We start from the raw sequence: 18,112 nt of genomic DNA, 5'->3' as shown, positions 1-18,112 counted from the left end.
TCTCCAGCTGTCCCTTTAACCATCTGGCTTTGTCTAAGGAATGTAATTCTACACCTCTCAGTTATTCTTTTTTCCACTTAGGTTTCTCTGTCATAATGGATGTCTTTGACATTGTGACTGGAGCCAAAGGGATTCCATATATGCTTCTCATTCAGTGTTCCAAGGTGTTAAGAGATACACATTTTTTTCTGAGGAAGAGCTGTGAGCTTTTTCCTCTCATTAGTATAAGCTAGATTTATGCCAGGTTTATCCAAATGCTACCAGATGATTAATAAGAACGTATAATCACCATGCTCAAAAATTTGCCAATATGGGATGAGATTTCAGAATCTTACTTCAAACCTGGACTTTAAAAATAATTTATTCCAACTCTATTATTATAGGGATGAGTAAATGTTGTTCAAGACAAGTAAAGCCACTTGCCAAGATTAGAGGAAAGTCGTGACACAGTAGCTTCCAGATCTATATCCTCCTGTTTCTAGCCGGATGCTAGTTCTGCCATGATGTAAGAGAGACACATCCCATTCATCTTTTATTCCAACATTTAATATAGTTCCTGACACATGTCATTTATATGCATCATTGAATACTGAGTACATTCTGTATCACATATCAGGGACATGTACAATTTTTCTTTGGAGAAACTTTTATTTCCACAGTATACATTGTTATGGCAATTTTTGAGGCTGATATATGTTTAACATCAAATAGCATTCATTAATACACACAAAATTGTGCCTGGCACTCTGCCAGGATCTGTCCAAAGAAAATAATATAAAATTAGCCTTGTCTTTCTAAAGATTTAATCTCTTACACAGTCCAGAGAGAGAGAGAGAGAGAGAGACTTCAAGAAAGTGCTGAGCGCTTGAATACCTGAGGCAAAGCATGTATCAAAGACCAAAAGGCAGAGCCACTATTTCCCAAGTCAGTGTCGAGAAATAACGCTGTCTTTAGGAAGACTCTGGGAAGAAAAGCACTGCTACTGACCCGAAATTTCCACTCACTGATGAGCCATGTTAGTTAAGATGGGGACAGATTTCTCTGAAGTGCTATCGCCAGTATCAACTTTGAGTTTTCCTGTGTCATCTGAAGGCTTCATCATTATCTAAGATGTTGGCTTTCTTGGTGCTCTTTTCTTTTTTTTTTTTTTTTGCGGTACGCGCGCCTCTCACCGTTGTGGCCTCTCCCGTTGTGGAGCACAGGCTCCGGACGCGCAGGCCCAGCGGCCAGGCTCACGGGCCCAGCTGCTCCATGGCACGTGGGATCCTCCCGGACCGGGACACGAACCCGCGTCCCCTGCATCGGCAGGCGGACTCTCAACCACTGCACCACCAGGGAAGCCCCCCCTTTTCTATTCTTGAACTCTCACTTGTGCCTGTGATCTATGATCCTGTTGTTGATTTATCTTTATTATTAGCCCGTTTTCCTAGTAAGAGAGATGTTTAATTCTGCTCAGATTTCTCCTCTTGCATTCCTAATGGGCCTTACACTATCTTTCTGTTTATCATTATTCTCTTGGCCTCTGTTTGTCTAGCTGTACTTTGACCAGTTAAATGTACAGGAGCACAGATGCCAAAGATAGATAAAGAAGCAGCTGTTAGTGTAAATGTCTGGTTTAGTATGGGGTCATGGAATTTTCCAGTAAGGCTAGGTCTTGAACAATTCCATGGCCCCATCATAAACCAGACATCTACACTAACAGCTGCTTCTGTAACTACCTTTGAAATCTGTGCCCCTGTGCATTATTATTCTTTCAGCATTTCTAAAGGGTTAACCTCTAAAGTCCATCCTTGTATATATGATCTCTGGTTAAAATGAACATAGAAAGCAGTATGGTCTGTATTAATTAAAAGGCCCTTTAAGGGATCAATGCCAAAAGCTGGATAGATGAAAGCTTGCCAAATGCCCAGGACCAGAAACTTAATTGCACCTTTCTATAGCAACACTTCTATGGACTATCACACTCAAATGTATGACCATCCCTTAATTTTGTGCTAATGCATAAAATGAGGGTCCTGCTTGTCTTTGTGGAGTTTGTGTGAAGATAGGGCTCCTAATATGATGTCATTGGGAAATAAATCAGATGGTGTAGATGAGTCTGTCTGTATACTTGATATGTTTATGTAAATATATATGCATTCATATTTAATGACCAGAATATATGAGAATTACAAAGAGTTTTTAACATAGTAGTATTCTAATTCTAGGATTGTTGCTATTTCTTTGTACAGCTTCAAAAGGAACCATTACACAAATCTGAAAACAAAACAGTCAAGTTGAAGTCATTTGTGTTTACTATTAAGCTAATTATACTGCTAGGTATCCTTCGAAAATTGAAATTGTATTTTGCTCCTTGCAACTGCATTGTACTACAAAATATGTGGCCATGGAATGACCATCCCAATGGCTACTGAACAGACATTTTTCTTTGCCAAGTCACAGAGAGAAGTAACAAGGTGGATATAATGTTTATAAAGTGCAAAAGTCAATCCGTTTACAGTTCCTGGTTCCCTGGTATGCAGTGGAGTGCCCATTGAGATTTTGAAAAAGAGCTAATTAGGGTATTCCTCCCTATCTTCTCATAATTTGCCAATATTGGTTTCATGACTATTTCAAGTAGAAAACAAATCAGCTTTAAACTGGTAGCTTTTTCAGTAAGTAGATGATACAGGTAGATAGGCAAAATTGAAATCATGGCTTAATCTAGCCAAAAGAGGTACATGGAAAATTGATAGTACATTCTGGAACATCTTGAGCCATACTACTCTGAAGCATTTTCTTGCACTTACCCTTCCTTGTATCAAATACTTAACTACTAACTTAGGTGTACAATGAAGAAAAGGAAATCAGGAAATCTCTCCAAGACATGCATATACTCACAATGCCATTAATTGATTAACCAATTAATCATTTAAGTAAATCACAGTTTATTTGTATACCTTCCATGTGGCAAGCATTTCAGTAGTTCTGGTTTTATAAGAGATAAACATGAGAGACCATTTATGTATGTCCGCTGAGAGCTCAAAGGCTACTGTGGGAATGAGACCAATAAATGGACAATTATAAGGCTGTGTTCCAGTTTCATGAATAGGAGTTTACACAAGGAGACTGAAATCTGTGAGAAGATTTATAGAATTTAGATCTAGAAAGGATTGTTCAAGGCAAGAGACTGCACCAGAGTGGGGTGCATTACTTGCTGTGTAACTGCTGCCTGGTGACATCTTACTGGTCTTTTTAATCTAATAACATTTCAGAGGCTTGTTCTGTATATACAGGGAGCAGATTCTGTCATTTCCTCTCATGCTTGCTGTATAAGACCGATATAATCTTGTGTCACCCTCTTCTCTGAAGGATATTGGACACCAGGGTATGTGTGTGAATTTAAGTGGTCTCCGGTACAAATGTTTCAGAGCTCCCCAACATAGATCGAAGTCTTTCAATAATAATTTCTTGGTATCGTATATTGTAGGTTGTCCAGGGGCCACTAAATAAAAGATAAAATCAGTGGATTAAAACTCCCAAATAATGTGAAAATATCACCACTTCTGGCTCTCAGGTAGTGCTGTCACCTTCTTTCTAATGGATATGCTTATCATCGTGATGGGAGAAGAGACAATTTGGAAGGGATTGGGGAAGGATTTGCAGTTTGGAAAAGGGGTAACCTCATATAAATTTTGGTCATAGTTTACTTCAATATTAATAATAAATATCCTAACAATATACTTAGTATAGCAAACTCTTATGTATCTAACCAGTATTCCTAGTGCTTAATGTATATTAATTATTTTGCTCATTTTAACAACACTGTGATGTACTTTTTATATCACTCCATTTTATATGTAAGAAAATAGAGGCAAAACGAGGTCAAGGTTATCTAGGACCACAGCGCCAGCGTCTGGTTCTAGGTATTAACTCTTCAACATTATACTTAGTGCCTCTGAATTTATGATGCCCTGCTCTTTCTCCCATGCTGTGCTTGGTGTTTGTTGTAGTTCTGTTAATTTTTCAGTTGAATCATCTGTTTTCCAGGTGTTCAATCATGCCACAATGTATTTTTATACCATTAGTTTTTATTTTTCTCTAATTTCTTGTTTTTATCTAATTATATTGGCAGTACCTCCAGAATAATAGTTGTGATAGTAGGCATTTCGCTTAAGTGAAATGCTTCAATCTTTTCCCCCAGTATGTGTGATGTTGGCTTTGAAGTCTAGCCAGCCAGACTGTAGAAAATTAAGGTTCATATGGGAAAGCAACTTCAGTAATCCAGATGACAGTGTGAAGAGAAGTATTGAGAGTTTGACTTATTTTGAAGGTAGAGTTGATAGAATTTCCTGATGAATTGGGTTTGGATTTGGTGTGCAAGAGAAAGAGAGGATTCAAGATTCAAGGATGACTCTTTTGTTTTGTTTTGTTTTTTGGTTTTTTTTTGGTTTGTCTGGACAACAGAAAATAAAAAAAAAATTATACTACCTACCAGGGTGTGCAAAGTGTGGGAGGAGCAGGCTTGGTGGAAAGAACAGGAACTTTTTCTTTAACATGTGCAGCAGTCAAAGATGGCGGAAGAGTAAGACGCGGAGATCACCTTCCTCCCCACGGATACACCAGAAATACAGCTACACGTGGAACAACTCCTACAGAACACCTACTGAATGCTGGCAGAAGACCCCAGACCTCCCAAAAGGCAAGAAACTCCCCACATACCTGGGTAGGGCAAAGCGGAGAGATTCCCGCACAGAGGATCGGTGCCGAGCGGCATTCACCAGCCCGAGAGGCTTGTCTGCTCGCCCACCAGGGCGGGCGGCGCTGGAAGCTGAGGTTCGGGCTTCGGTCAGAGCGCAGGGAGAGGACTGGGGCTGGCGGCGAGAACTCAGCCTGAAGGGGGCTAATGTGCCACAGCTAGCCGGCAGGGAGTCCAGGAAAACTCTGGAGCTGCTGAAGAGGCAAGAGAATTTTTCTTCCCTCTTGGTTTCCTGGTGCGCGAGGAGAGGGGATTAAGAGCGCTGCTTAAAGGGGCTCCACAGACGAGCGCGAGTCACGACTGAGAGCGCGGAGCCCAGTGACGGGCGTGGGACGCTGGGGCTGCTGCTGCCGCCGCCAAGAAGCCTATGTGCGAGCGCAGGTCACTGTCCACACCGCCCTTCCGGGAGCCTGTGCAGCCCGCCACTGCCGGGGTCCCGGGATCCAGGGGCGGCTTCCCTGGGAGAACGCACGGCGCGCCTCGGGCTGGTGCAACGTCACGCCGACCTCTGCCGCTGCAGGCTCGCCCCGCACTCCGTGCCCCTCCCTCCCGCCCGGCCTGAGTGAGCCAGAGTCCCCGAAGAGGCTGCTCATTTAACCCTGTCCTGTCTGAGCGAAGAACAGACGCCCTCCGGCGACCTACACGCAGAGGCGGGGCCAAATCCAAAGCTGAGACCCAGGAGCTGTGAGAACAAAGAAGAGAAAGGGAAACCTCTCCCAGCAGCCTCAGAAGCAGCGGATTAAAGCTCCACAATCAACTTGATGTACCCTGCATCTGTGGAATACATGAATAGACAACAAATCATCCCAAATTGAGGAGCCAGGAGTCAGTGCTGTGCCTCTGAGGTGGGAGAGCCAACTTCAGGACACTGGTCCACAAGAGATCTCCCAGCTCCACATAATATCAAACGGCGAAAATCTTCCAGAGATCTCCATCTCAACACCAGCACCCAGCTTCACTCAACGACCAGCAAGCTACAGTGCTGGACACCCTATGCCAAACAACTAGCAAGACAGGAATACAACGCCACCCATTAGCAGAGAGGCGGCCTAAAATCATAAAAAGTCCGCAGACACCCCAAAACACACCACCAGACGTGGACCTGCCTACCAGAAAGACAAGATCCAGCCTCATCCACCAGAACACAGGCACTAGTCCCCTCCACCAAGAAGCCTACAAAACCCACTGAACCAACCTTAGCCACTGGGGACAGACACCAAAAACAACGGGAACTACGAACCTGCAGCCTGCAAAAAGGAGGCCCCAAACACAGTAACATAAGCAAAATGAGAAGACAGAAAAACACACAGCAGGAGAAGGAGCAAGATAAAAACCCACCAGACCTAACAAATGAAGAGGTAATAGGCAGTCTACCTGAAAAAGAATTCAGAATAATGATGGTAAAGATGATCCAAGATTCTATTTTCCAGATCCAAAATCTTGGAAATAGAATAGACAAAATGCAAGAAACAGTTAACAAGGATCTAGAAGAACTAAAGATGAATCAAGCGTCGATTAAAAACACAATAAATGAAATAAAAAATACTCTAGATGGGATCAATAGCAGAATAACTGAGGCAGAAGAACGGATAAGTGAGGTGGAAGATAAAATAGTGGAAATAACTGCTGCAGAGCAAAATAAAGAAAAAAGAATGAAAAGAACAGAGGACAGTCTCAGAGACCTCTGGGACAACATTAAACGCACCAACATTCGAATTATAGGGGTTCCAGAAGAAGAAGAGAAAAAGAAAGGGACTGAGAAAATATTTGAAGAGATTATAGTCAAAAACTTCCCTAATATGGGAAAGGAAATAGTTAATCAAGTCCAGGAGGCCCAGAGAGTCCCATACAGAATAAATCCAAGGAGAAATACGCCAAGACACATATTAATCAAACTGTCAAAAATTAAACACAAAGAAATCATATTAAAAGCAGCAAGGCAAAAACAACAAATAACACACAAGGGAATCCGCATCAGGATAACAGCTGATCTCTCAGCAGAAACTCAAGCCATAAGGGAGTGGCAGGACATAATTAAAGTGATGAAAGAGAAAAACCTGCAACCAATATTACTCTACCCAGCAAGGATCTCATTCAGATTTGATGGAGAAATTAAAACGTTTACAGACAAGCAAAAGCTGAGAGAGTTCAGCACCACCAAACCAGCTTTACAACAAATGCTAAAGGAACTTCTCTAGGCAAGAAACACAACGAAGGAAAAGACCTACAATAACGAACCCAAAACAATTAAGAAAATGGGAATAGGAACATACATATCGATAATTACCTTAAATGTAAATGGACTAAATGCTCCCACCAAAAGACACAGATTGGCTGAATGGATACAAAAACAAGACCCATATATATGCTGTCTACAAGAGACCCACTTCAGACCTAGAGACACATACAGACTGAAAGTAAGGGGACGGAAAAAGATATTCCATGCAAATGGAAACCAAAAGAAAGCTGGACTAGCAATTCTCATATCAGACAAAATAGACTTTAAAATAAAGACTACTAGAAGAGACAAAGAAGGACACTACATAATGATCAAGGGATCGATCCAAGAAGAAGATATAACAATTGGAAATATTTATGCACCAAACATAGGAGCACCTCAATACATAAGGCAAATACTAACAGCCATAAAAGGAGAAATCAACAGTAACACACTCATAGTAGGGGACTTTAACACCCCACTTTCACCAATGGACAGATCATCCAAAATGAAAATAAATAAGAAAACACAAGCTTTAAATGATACATTAAACAAGATGGACTTAATTGATATTTATAGGACATTCCATCCAAAAACAACAGAATACACATTTTTCTCAAGTGCTCATGGAACATTCTCCAGGATAGATCATATCTTGGGTCACAAATCAAGCCTTGGTAAATTTAAGAAAATTGAAATTGTATCAAGTATCTTTTCTGACCACAATGCTATGAGACTAGATATCAATTACAGGAAAAGAGCTGTAAAAAATACAAACACATGGAGGCTAAACAATACACTACTTAATAACGAAGTGATAACTGAAGAAATCAAAGAGGAAATTAAAAAATACTTAGAAACAAATGACAATGGAGACACGACGACCCAAAACCTATGGGATGCAGCAAAAGCAGTTCTAAGAGGGAGGTTTATAGCAATACAATCCCACCTTAAGAAACAGGAAACATCTCGAATAAACAACCTAACCTTGCACCTAAAGCAATTAGAGAAAGAAGAACAAAAACATCCCAAAGTTAGCAGAAGGAAAGAAATCATAAAGATCAGATCAGAAATAAATGAAAAAGAATTGAAGGAAACGAAAGCAAAGATCAATAAAACTAAAAGCTGGTTCTTTGAGAAGATAAACAAAATTGATAAACCATTAGCCAGACTCATCAAGAAAAGAAGGGAGAAGACTCAAATCAATAGAACTAGAAATGAAAAAGGAGAAGTAACAACTGACACTGCAGAAATACAAAATATCATGAGAGATTACTATAAGCAACTCTATGCCCATAAAATGGGCAACCTGGAAGAGATGGACAAATTCTTAGAAATGCACAACCTGCCAAGACTGACTCAGGAAGAAATAGAAAATATGAATAGACCTATCACAAGCACTGAAATTGAAACTGTGATTAAAAATCTTCCATCAACCAAAAGCCCAGGACCAGATGGCTTCACAGGCGAATTCTATCAAACATTTAGAGAAGAGCTAACACCCATCATTCTCAAACTCTTCCAAACAATATCAGAGGAAGGAACACTCCCAAACTCATTCTACGAGGCCACCATCACCTTGATACCAAAACCAGGCAAGGATGTCACAAAGAAAGAAAACTACAGGCCAATATCACTGATGAACATAGATGCAAAAATCCTCAACAAAATACTAGCAAACAGAATCCAACAGCACATTAAAACGATCATACACCATGATCAAGTGGGGTTTATTCCAGGAATGCAAGGATTCTTCAATATACGCAAATCAATCCATGTGATACACCATATTAACAAGTTGAAGGAGAAAAACCATATGATCATCTCAATAGATGCAGAGAAAGCTTTCGACAAAATTCAACACCCATTTATGATAAAAACCCTGCAGAAAGTAGGCATAGAGGGAACTTTCCTCAATATAATAAAGGCCATATATGACAAACCCACAGCCAACATTGTCCTCAATGGTGAAAAACTGAAACCATTTCCACTAAGATCAGGAACAAGACAAGGCTGCCCACTCTCACCACTCTTATTCAACATAGTTTTGGAAGTTTTAGCCACAGCAATCAGAGAAGAAAAGGAAATAAAAGGAATCCAAATTGGAAAAGAAGAAGTAAAGCTGTCCCTGTTTGCAGATGACATGATACTATACATAGAGAATCCTAAAGATGGTACCGAAAAACTACTAGAGCTAATCAATGAATTTGGTAAAGTAGCAGGATACAAAATTATTGCACAGAAATCTCTGGCATTCCTATATACTAATGATGAAAAATCTGAAAGTGAAATCAAGGAAACACTCCCATTTACCATTGCAACAAAAAGAATAAAATACCTAGGAATAAACCTACCTAAGGAGACAAAAGACCTGTATGCAGAAAATTATAAGACACTGGTGAAAGAAATTAAAGATGATACAAATAGATGGAGAGATATACCATGCTCCTGGATTGGAAGAATCAAGATTGTGAAAATGACTCTACTACCCAAAGCAATCTACAGATTCAATGCAATCCCTATCAAACTACCACTGGCATTTTTCACAGAACTAGAACAAAAAATTTCAAAATTTGTTTGGAAAAACAAATGACCCCGAATAGCCAAAGCAATCTTGAGAACGAAAAACGGAGCTGGAGGAATCAGGCTCCCTGACTTCAGACTATACTACAAAGCTACAGTAATCAAGACAGTGTGGTACTGGCATAAAAACAGAAAGATAGATCAGTGGATCAGGATAGAAAGCCTAGAGATAAACCCACGCACATATGGCCAACTTATCTTTGATAAAGGAGGCAGGAATGTACAGTGGAGAAAGGACAGCCTCTTCAATAAGTGGTGCTGGGAAAACTGGACAGGGACATGTAAAAGTTTGAGATTAGATCATTCCCTAACACCATACACAAAAATAAGCTCAAAATGGATTAAAGACTTAAATGTAAGGCCAGAAACTATCAAACTCTTAGAGGAAAACATAGGTAGAACACTCTATGACATAAATCACAGCAAGATCCTTTTGGACCCACCTCCTAGAGAAATGGAAATAAAGACAAAAATAAACACATGGGACCTAATGAAACTTCAAAGCTTTTGCACAGCAAAGGAAACCATAAACAAGACCAAAAGACAACTCTCAGAATGGGAGAAAATATTTGCAAATGAAGCAACTGACAAAGGATTAATCTCCAAAATTTATAAACAGCTCATGCAGCTCAATAGCAAAAAAACAAACAACCCAATCCAAAAATGGGCAGAAGACTTAAATAGGCATTTCTCCAAGGAAGATATACGGACTGCCAGCAAACTCATGAAAGAATGCTCAACATCATTAATCATTAGAGAAATGCAAATCAAAACTACAATGAGATATCATCTCACACCAGTCAGAATGGCCATCATCAAGAAATCTAGAAACAATAAATGCTGGAGAGGGTGTGGAAAAAAGGGAACACTCTTGCACTGCTGGTGGGAATGTGAATTGGTACAGCCACTATGGAGAACAGTATGGAGGTTCCTTAAAAAACTAAAAATAGAACTACCATATGACCCAGCAATCCCACTACTAGGCATATACCCTGAGAAAACCATAATTCCAAAAGAGACATGTACTAAAATGTTCATTGCAGCTCTATTCACAGTAGCCCGGAGCTGGAAACAACCTAAGTGTCCATCATCGGATGAATGGATAAAGAAGATATGGCACATATATACAATGGAATATTACTCAGCCATAAAAAGAAACGAAACTGAGCTATTTGTAATGAGGTGGATAGACCTAGAGTCTGTCATACAGAGTGAAGTAAGTCAGAAAGAGAAAGACAAATACCGTATGCTAACACATATATACGGAATTAAAAAAAAAATGTCATGAAGAACCTAGGGGTAAAACGGGAATAAAGACACAGACCTACTTGAGAATGGACTTGTGGATATGGGGAGGGGGAAGGGTAAGCTGTGACAAAGCGAAAGAGAGGCATGGACATATATACACTACCAAACGTAAGGTAGATAGATAGTGGGAAGCAGCCGCAGAGCACAGGGAGATCAGCTCGGTGCTTTGTGACCGCCTGGAGGGGTGGGATGGGGAGGGTGGGAGGGAGGGAGATGCATGAGGGAAGGGATGTGGGAACAGATGTATATGTATGACTGATTCACTTTGTTATAAAGAAGAAACTAATAAAAAAAATAATATTTACGAAAAAAAAAAAAAAACATGTGCAGCAGTCAGGGTTCTCCAGAGACACAGAATCAATAGGAGATGAGAGATAGATAGATGATAGATAGAGAGATAGATAGATAGATAGATAGATAGATAGATAGATAGATAGATGATACATAGATTTTAAGAAATTGGCTCAAGGAATTGTAGGGCTGGCAAATCTAAAATTTGCAGGGCAGGCCAGTAGGTTGGACGTTTCGGCAAGTGTTGATATTGCAGTGTTGAGTCCGAAGGCAGTCTAGAGGCAGAATTCCTTCCTTTTTGGAGAACCTCAGTCTTTCCTTTTAAGGCTTCAACTGATTGGATGAGGCCTGTGCACTATATGAAGGATAATTTACTTTCATTAAAGTTTATTGATTTAAATACTAATCACTTCTACAAAAACATACCTTAACCACAACATCCAGACTGGCGTTTGACCAAACAAGTGGACATTATAACATAGCCAAGTTGACACATAACATTAAGCATCACAACATGTTAAGTTTTAGATGCCTATTAGACATCCAAGTAGAAATTTCAAATAGCCAGTGAATGTACCCATCTAGTTATCAAGGGAGAAATCCAAGCAGGAGACATAAATTCCCCATTCATTACAATGTAGAAATCAATAAAGCTTTGCCACTGGATAAGAAAATCTTGTCCCAGAGTTCGAGTGGAGAAAGTGTTAATGCAGCTGATGTGTCTAGTAAAAGTTTGAAAATTAGACTGTTGGTTACAGTGTTATACAGGTCATCATTGTCCTTGATAAGAGCAGTTTCCATGGGGAAGTAAAGGTATAAGCTTGACTGAAGTGAAACCAAGGAAGAATGAGAGAAGACAAATTAGAAACAGCTCTTCCAAGCACTTTTGTTGTAAGGAAGAACATCCGGAAGAGACAGTAGCTATGGATGAAGGGAGTCGTGGAATCAAATGATTATTTTTTAATACACATACATTGTAGCATGCTGTATATTGATGGGAATAATCTAGGAAAGAGGGAAAGATTGATGCAAGAAAAAGAAATGCAGTTGATAGAGGTTTGTCCTGCAGATGAAAAGGATAGAATTTAGGTCTCAAAAGGAGGTATGATCAGAGAGTGGAACAAGGTACTTGATCCACAACCACAGGGAAGACAGCGCACCTAGGAACAGACAGGTACATAGACAGGGCTCTGGGAGAATGAGATAGGACTATTCTGATGACTGATTTTCTCTGTGAAGGAATGCCATCTGGTGAAAGTAAAGATGAGGGAGGAGGTATTGCGTATTTGAGGAAAGAGAAAAATATATGAATTGTCTTAAGAGAGTGGTACATTTGTACAATCTAGAAACAGCTATTCCTTCAAAATGATGCTTTTCTGTCATCTGCCAGAAAATTGCTAAAATAAATAAACAAATCTACAATGACTGTGAATGTAAATGGAACCCTCTGTAGTTGGGCAGTGCCCCACAAATACATGTTGATACTAGTTTTAGGAAAATATAGTAGGAAATCCTAGTATTCTTTTGTTGAGTGAATGAATTTAAAACATAATAATTGCCTTAAAAGGAAACTAATGAGATCTATTTAAGATGGATGATGAAGGTTATATGTATATTTTGGTCTTTGAGATATACCAAAATTAGGAATAGAATTGAGATAAAGCCCACCATTAGCTTCATGATTTAATGTTTTGCCCAATTTATCACAGTATCCAAATTATTAAAGTAAGCTTTCAAACGTTTATTTTAAAATAGGCCATCCTTTTCTATTCTTTATGACTTAAATAAGGTGAGTCCATTTTCCCCCAAAATGTATGTGCAGCTTATAGAAAAGAAAGAACTAAAATACATTTTAAAAGTATCTAAAGCCATTAAAATGTCCCCTGGTGATATTTAAAATGAGAAATAGGGCACTACTTATTTAAGTAGTGTATTAATAATGTGGAAATGGGTTCAACCTTCTCCTCTTGGGGTTCTGGAACTTTCCTCTTGCAATTTTATCTATCCCTAGATGACATATATTGTTGTTAACTGAGAGCTAAAGAATGTCTTATGGAAGTACTTTTGAGTCAGCTTAACATATTTTATGTAAAATGCCAAATGAAAGTTATCAGAGGAAACGGTGAGGTTTTGGTGGTTTTCCAGATGATTTTGGTCCAGTACTTAGTAAACCCAGATCCTGTCCTGCTAATCATGACTCCTTCCCATGTAGGATCCTGTACCCCAGTCCTGTACGTGGAGAATCTGTACATTTAGGTATGACAGTATCACTTGTACAATAGCCTTGTACATTTTTTTTTCTTTTTTTGCGGTACGCGGGCCTCTCACTGTTGTGGCCTCTCCCATTACAGAGCACAGGCTCCGGATGTGCAGGCTCAGCGGCCATGGCTCATGGGCCCAGCCACTCCGTGGCATGTGGGATCTTCCTGGACCGGGGCACGAACCCGTGTCCCCTGCATCGGCAGGCAGACTCTCAAACACTGGCCACCAGGGAAGCCCCCCAAACTCATTTTCTGAGGCCATTTTATCACCCTGATACTGAAGCCAGACAAGGACATTACAAGACAAGAACATTACAAGCCACTATCCCTAATGAACATAGATGTAAAATTCTCAACAAGATACTAGAAAACCGTCCAAGAGCACATTAAGAGGATCATACAGCATGATCAAATGAGATTCATCCCTAGGATGCAAGGATGTTTCAATGTATAAAAATAAGTTAAAGTGGACTTCCCTGGTGGTGCAATGGTTAGGAATCCACCTGCCAATGCAGGGGACATGGGTTTGAGCCCTGGTCCAGGAAGATCCCACATGCCGCGGAGCCACTAAGCCCGTTTGCCACAACTACTGAGCCTGTGCTCTAGAGCCTGTGAGCCACAAATACTGAGCCCACATGCTGCAACTACTGAAGCCCGTGCACCTAGAGCCTGTGCTCCACAACAAGAGAAGCCACTGCAATGAGAAGCCTGTGCACCACAACAAAGAGTTGCCCCCACTCGCTGCAACTAGAGAAAGCCTGCACACAGCAACAAAGACCCAACACAGCCAAAAATAAATGAATAAAATAAATAAATAAATAATAAAAATAAAATTCTAAAAAATATATATATATATATATAAGTTAATGTGATATACCACATTAACCAAATAAAAGACAAATATAGATCATTTCAATAGATGCAGAAAAAGCAGTTAGTAAAATTCAACATCTTTTCATGATAAAAACTCTCAACAGATTTGGTATAGAAGGAATGTTCTTCAACATAATGAAGACCATATATGACAAGCCCACAGCTAACATAATACTCAATGGTGAAAAATTAACAGCCTTCCCTCTAAAATCAGGAACAAGACAAGGATGCCCACTCATGCAATTTCTATTCCACCAAGTACTGGAAGTCCTACCCATAGCAGTTAGGCAAGAAAAAGGAAAAAAATGCATCCAGATCAAAAAGAAAGAAGTAAAATTATTTCCATTTGCAGATGACATGATCTATTTAGAAACCCCTAAAGACTACACACACACACACACACACACACTTAGTAGATTCAATATATGAATTTAGTAAAGTTACAGAATATAAGATCAACATACAGAAATCAATTGTATTTCTATACAATAACCACAAACTATCTGAAAGAGAAATTAAGAAAACAGTCCCATTTACAATATCATCAAATAGGTGAAAGACCTGTATACTGAAACTGTAAGATACTGACAAAAGAAATTAAAGAAGACACAAATAAATGGAAAGATATTCTATGTTCTTGGATTGGAAGAATAAATATTGTTAAAGTGTTCATCCTACCCAAATCATTCTACAGATTCAATATAATCCCTATCAATATTCAAATGACATTTTTTACAGTAATAGAAAAAAATCTATCCTAATATTTGTATGGAGCACCAAAGACCTCAAATAGCCAAAACAATCTTGAGAAAGAACAAAGCTAGAGAATTTACATTTCCTGATTTCAAACTATATTATAAAATTATAGTAATCAAGACTGTATAGTATTGGCATAAAACCATACACATAGATCAATGGAACAGAATAAAGCGCCCAGCCATAAGCTCACACATATATGGTAAACTGATGTTTGACAAGGGCACCAAGAACACACAGTGGAAAAAGGTTAGCCTCTTTAATAAATGACTTTGGGAAAACTGGATATCCACATGCAAAATAATGAAACTGGATCCCTATCTTGTACCTTTCACAAAAATTAACTTGAAATGGATCAGAGACTTAAATGTAAGACCTGAAACCATAAAACTCCTAAAAGAAGACAAGGAAAAAGATCCATGACATTGGTCTTGGCATTGATTTCTTGAATAAGACATCAAAAACAGAGGCAATAAAACTTTAAATAATAAGTGGGATTACATCAAAATAAAGAGCTTCTGCACAGCAAAGGAAATGATCAATACATTGAAAAGGCAGCCTACAGAATGTAAGAAAATATACGTAATAAGAGGTTAATATCTAAAATATGTAAAACACTCATACAACTCAATAGCAAAAAAATAATAATACAATTTAAAAGTGGGCAAAGACTTGAATATTCATTTTCCAAAAAAGGTATATAAATGTCTACTAGGTACATGAAAAGGTGCTTGACATCACTAATCATCAGGGAAATGTAAATCAAAACCAAGATGAAATATCATCGCATACCTATTAGGATAGCAATTATTAAAAAGACAGGAGATAAAAAATATTGTTGAGAATGTGGAGAAAAAGGAACTTTTTTACACTGTTGGTGGAAATGTAAATTGGTACAGCCATTATGGAAAACAGTATGGTGGTTCCTCAAAAACAAAAAATAGAACTACCTTATGATCTAGGAATTCCACTACTGGTTATATATTGGAAGAACTGAAATTAGTATTTTTTTTTTTTTTTTTTTTTGCGGTATGCCGGCGTCTCACTGTTGTGGCCTCTCCCGTTGCAGAGCACAGTCTCCAGACGTGCAGGCCCAGTGGCCATGGCTCACAGGCCCAGCTGCTCCACGGCATGTGGGATCCTCCTGGACTGGGGCACGAACCCGCGTTCCCTGCATCGGCAGGCGGACTCCCAACCACTGCACCACCAGGGAAGCCCTGAAATTAGTATCTTGAAGAGATTATCTGCACCTCCATGGCCACTGCAGCATTATTCACAATATCCAAGATATGGAAACAACCTAAATGTCTTTCAGTGGATGAGTGGATAAACAAAATGTGATACACACACACACACACACACACACACAAAATGGAATATTATTCAGCCACAAAAAAGAAGGAAACCTGCCATGCATAAAACTGGAGGGCATTATGCTAAGTGAAATAAGCCAGACAGAGAAGGACACATATTTTATGGTATCACTTATATGTATTATCTTTTAAAAATAAAAGGCAATTTCATAGAAGCAAAGGGTAGAATTGTGGTTGCCAGAGGCTGGGGGGAGGGGGAAAATGGGTGAAGTAGATCAAAGGGTATAAATTTTCAGTTATAAGAAAAATAAGTTCTGTAGGTCTAATAGTATAGTGACTCTAGTTAATAACATGGTATCATGTACTTAAAAGTTGCTGAGAGTAGGGCTTCCCTGGTGGCGCAGTGGTTGAGAGTCCGCCTGCTGATGCAGGGGACACGGGTTCGTGCCCCGGTCTGGGAAGATCCCACATGCCGCGGAGTGGCTGGGCCCGTGAGCCATGACCGCTGAGCCTGCACGTCCGGAGCCTGTGCTCTGCAATGGGAGAGGCCATAACAGTGAGAGGCCCACGCACTGCAAAAAAAAAAAAAAAAAAAAAAAAGTTGCTGAGAGTAGATCTTAAGCATTCTCACACACAAAAGACAAGAGTTAACTATGTGAGTTGATGGATGTTTTAATTATACTGTTCTTGGTAATCATTCCACAGTGTATATGTGTATCAAATCATCACATCATACAGTTTAAAAATGTACATTTATATTTGTCATTTAGTCCTCAAAAAGTTGAAAATAAGAAAAAAAAATATTGACATGTCTCCTAGAAGTCTGTTTTTTCAAATTATTCTTTTCTAGTCACTTAGTTACCTTTGCCTCAATATTATATATTCTTTTTTCTAGTAGGATATGTTTTTAAAATGCAAATGAATAAACAATAAATATATATTAAAATTTAAAATAGCTCAAAAGTATATATATAATCTCCAATAATATATACGTATATATGTTAGAGATTCAAAAAATGTATTTTAATGACAAAAGTGAGTGGGTGATAACTAATTTATATAGTAATTAAGACCTTGTCATTGTCATCAGTCTCAAAGAAAGAGACATTAAGTATTGCTAAGGTCAATTTAAGTGATTTGAAGTTTTGACTAACAGGTTATAATCAATTATTTGTAGAAGGGGATTGTGTTGAGTGTGCACCAATGGGCTATTGCACCTGACTGGAAAAGAGAAGTGGGTTAGATGGGAATGAATGGAGGATGAAGTATTGTACTTTTCAAAATGCAGAGAACGCTTTGCAGGGAAGCAATTCCATGACTCAGTTCTAAGGAGAGCAGAGGCACAGCTGGAAGAAGGGATCTAGAAGAAACTGCAGTTTGACAGGAGGTGCTGACCCCTAAGAGTTTTATTCCAGTATCTATTTGACTGCTTTCAGAAGAGGAGTAATGAGTTTGCCAAATTGAATGAGATGGCCAGTGACATGTGGAGAGGGTTTTTAGATAAATATATGTTGGACCATTAGAGAAACTGATCCAGGTATTAAAAATGACTTTGAGGGCCTCCCTGGTGGCGCAGTGGTTGAGAGTCCGCCTGCCGATGCAGGGGATACGGGTTCGTGCCCCGGTCTGGGAGGATCCCATATGCCGCGGAGCGGCTGGGCCCGTGAGCCATGGCCGCTGGGCCTGCGCGTCCGGAGCCTGTGCTCCGCAACGGGAGAGGCCACAACAGTGAGAGGCCCGCATACCGCAAAAAGAAAAAAAAAAAAAAAAA

The 18,112-nt window shown here is 39.3% G+C and overlaps 1 protein-coding gene across 5 annotated transcripts in view; it reads left to right on the top strand.

Annotated features, from left to right (window-relative positions):
* The window catches only part of DPP10 (dipeptidyl peptidase like 10), a gene marked incomplete at both ends in the record, with an annotated part of 1,352,958 nt that overhangs the window by 909,915 nt on the left and 424,931 nt on the right, over positions 1 to 18,112 (top strand). The window lies entirely within an intron of this gene.

This window comes from Mesoplodon bidens (genome assembly GCF_964165515.1).
Source record: "Mesoplodon bidens genome assembly, chromosome: 8".
Lineage (NCBI taxonomy): Eukaryota > Metazoa > Chordata > Mammalia > Artiodactyla > Ziphiidae > Mesoplodon > Mesoplodon bidens.
The sequence above is the reverse complement of the archived record's forward strand: the minus strand, read 5'-3'. Positions and strand labels throughout refer to the sequence as shown.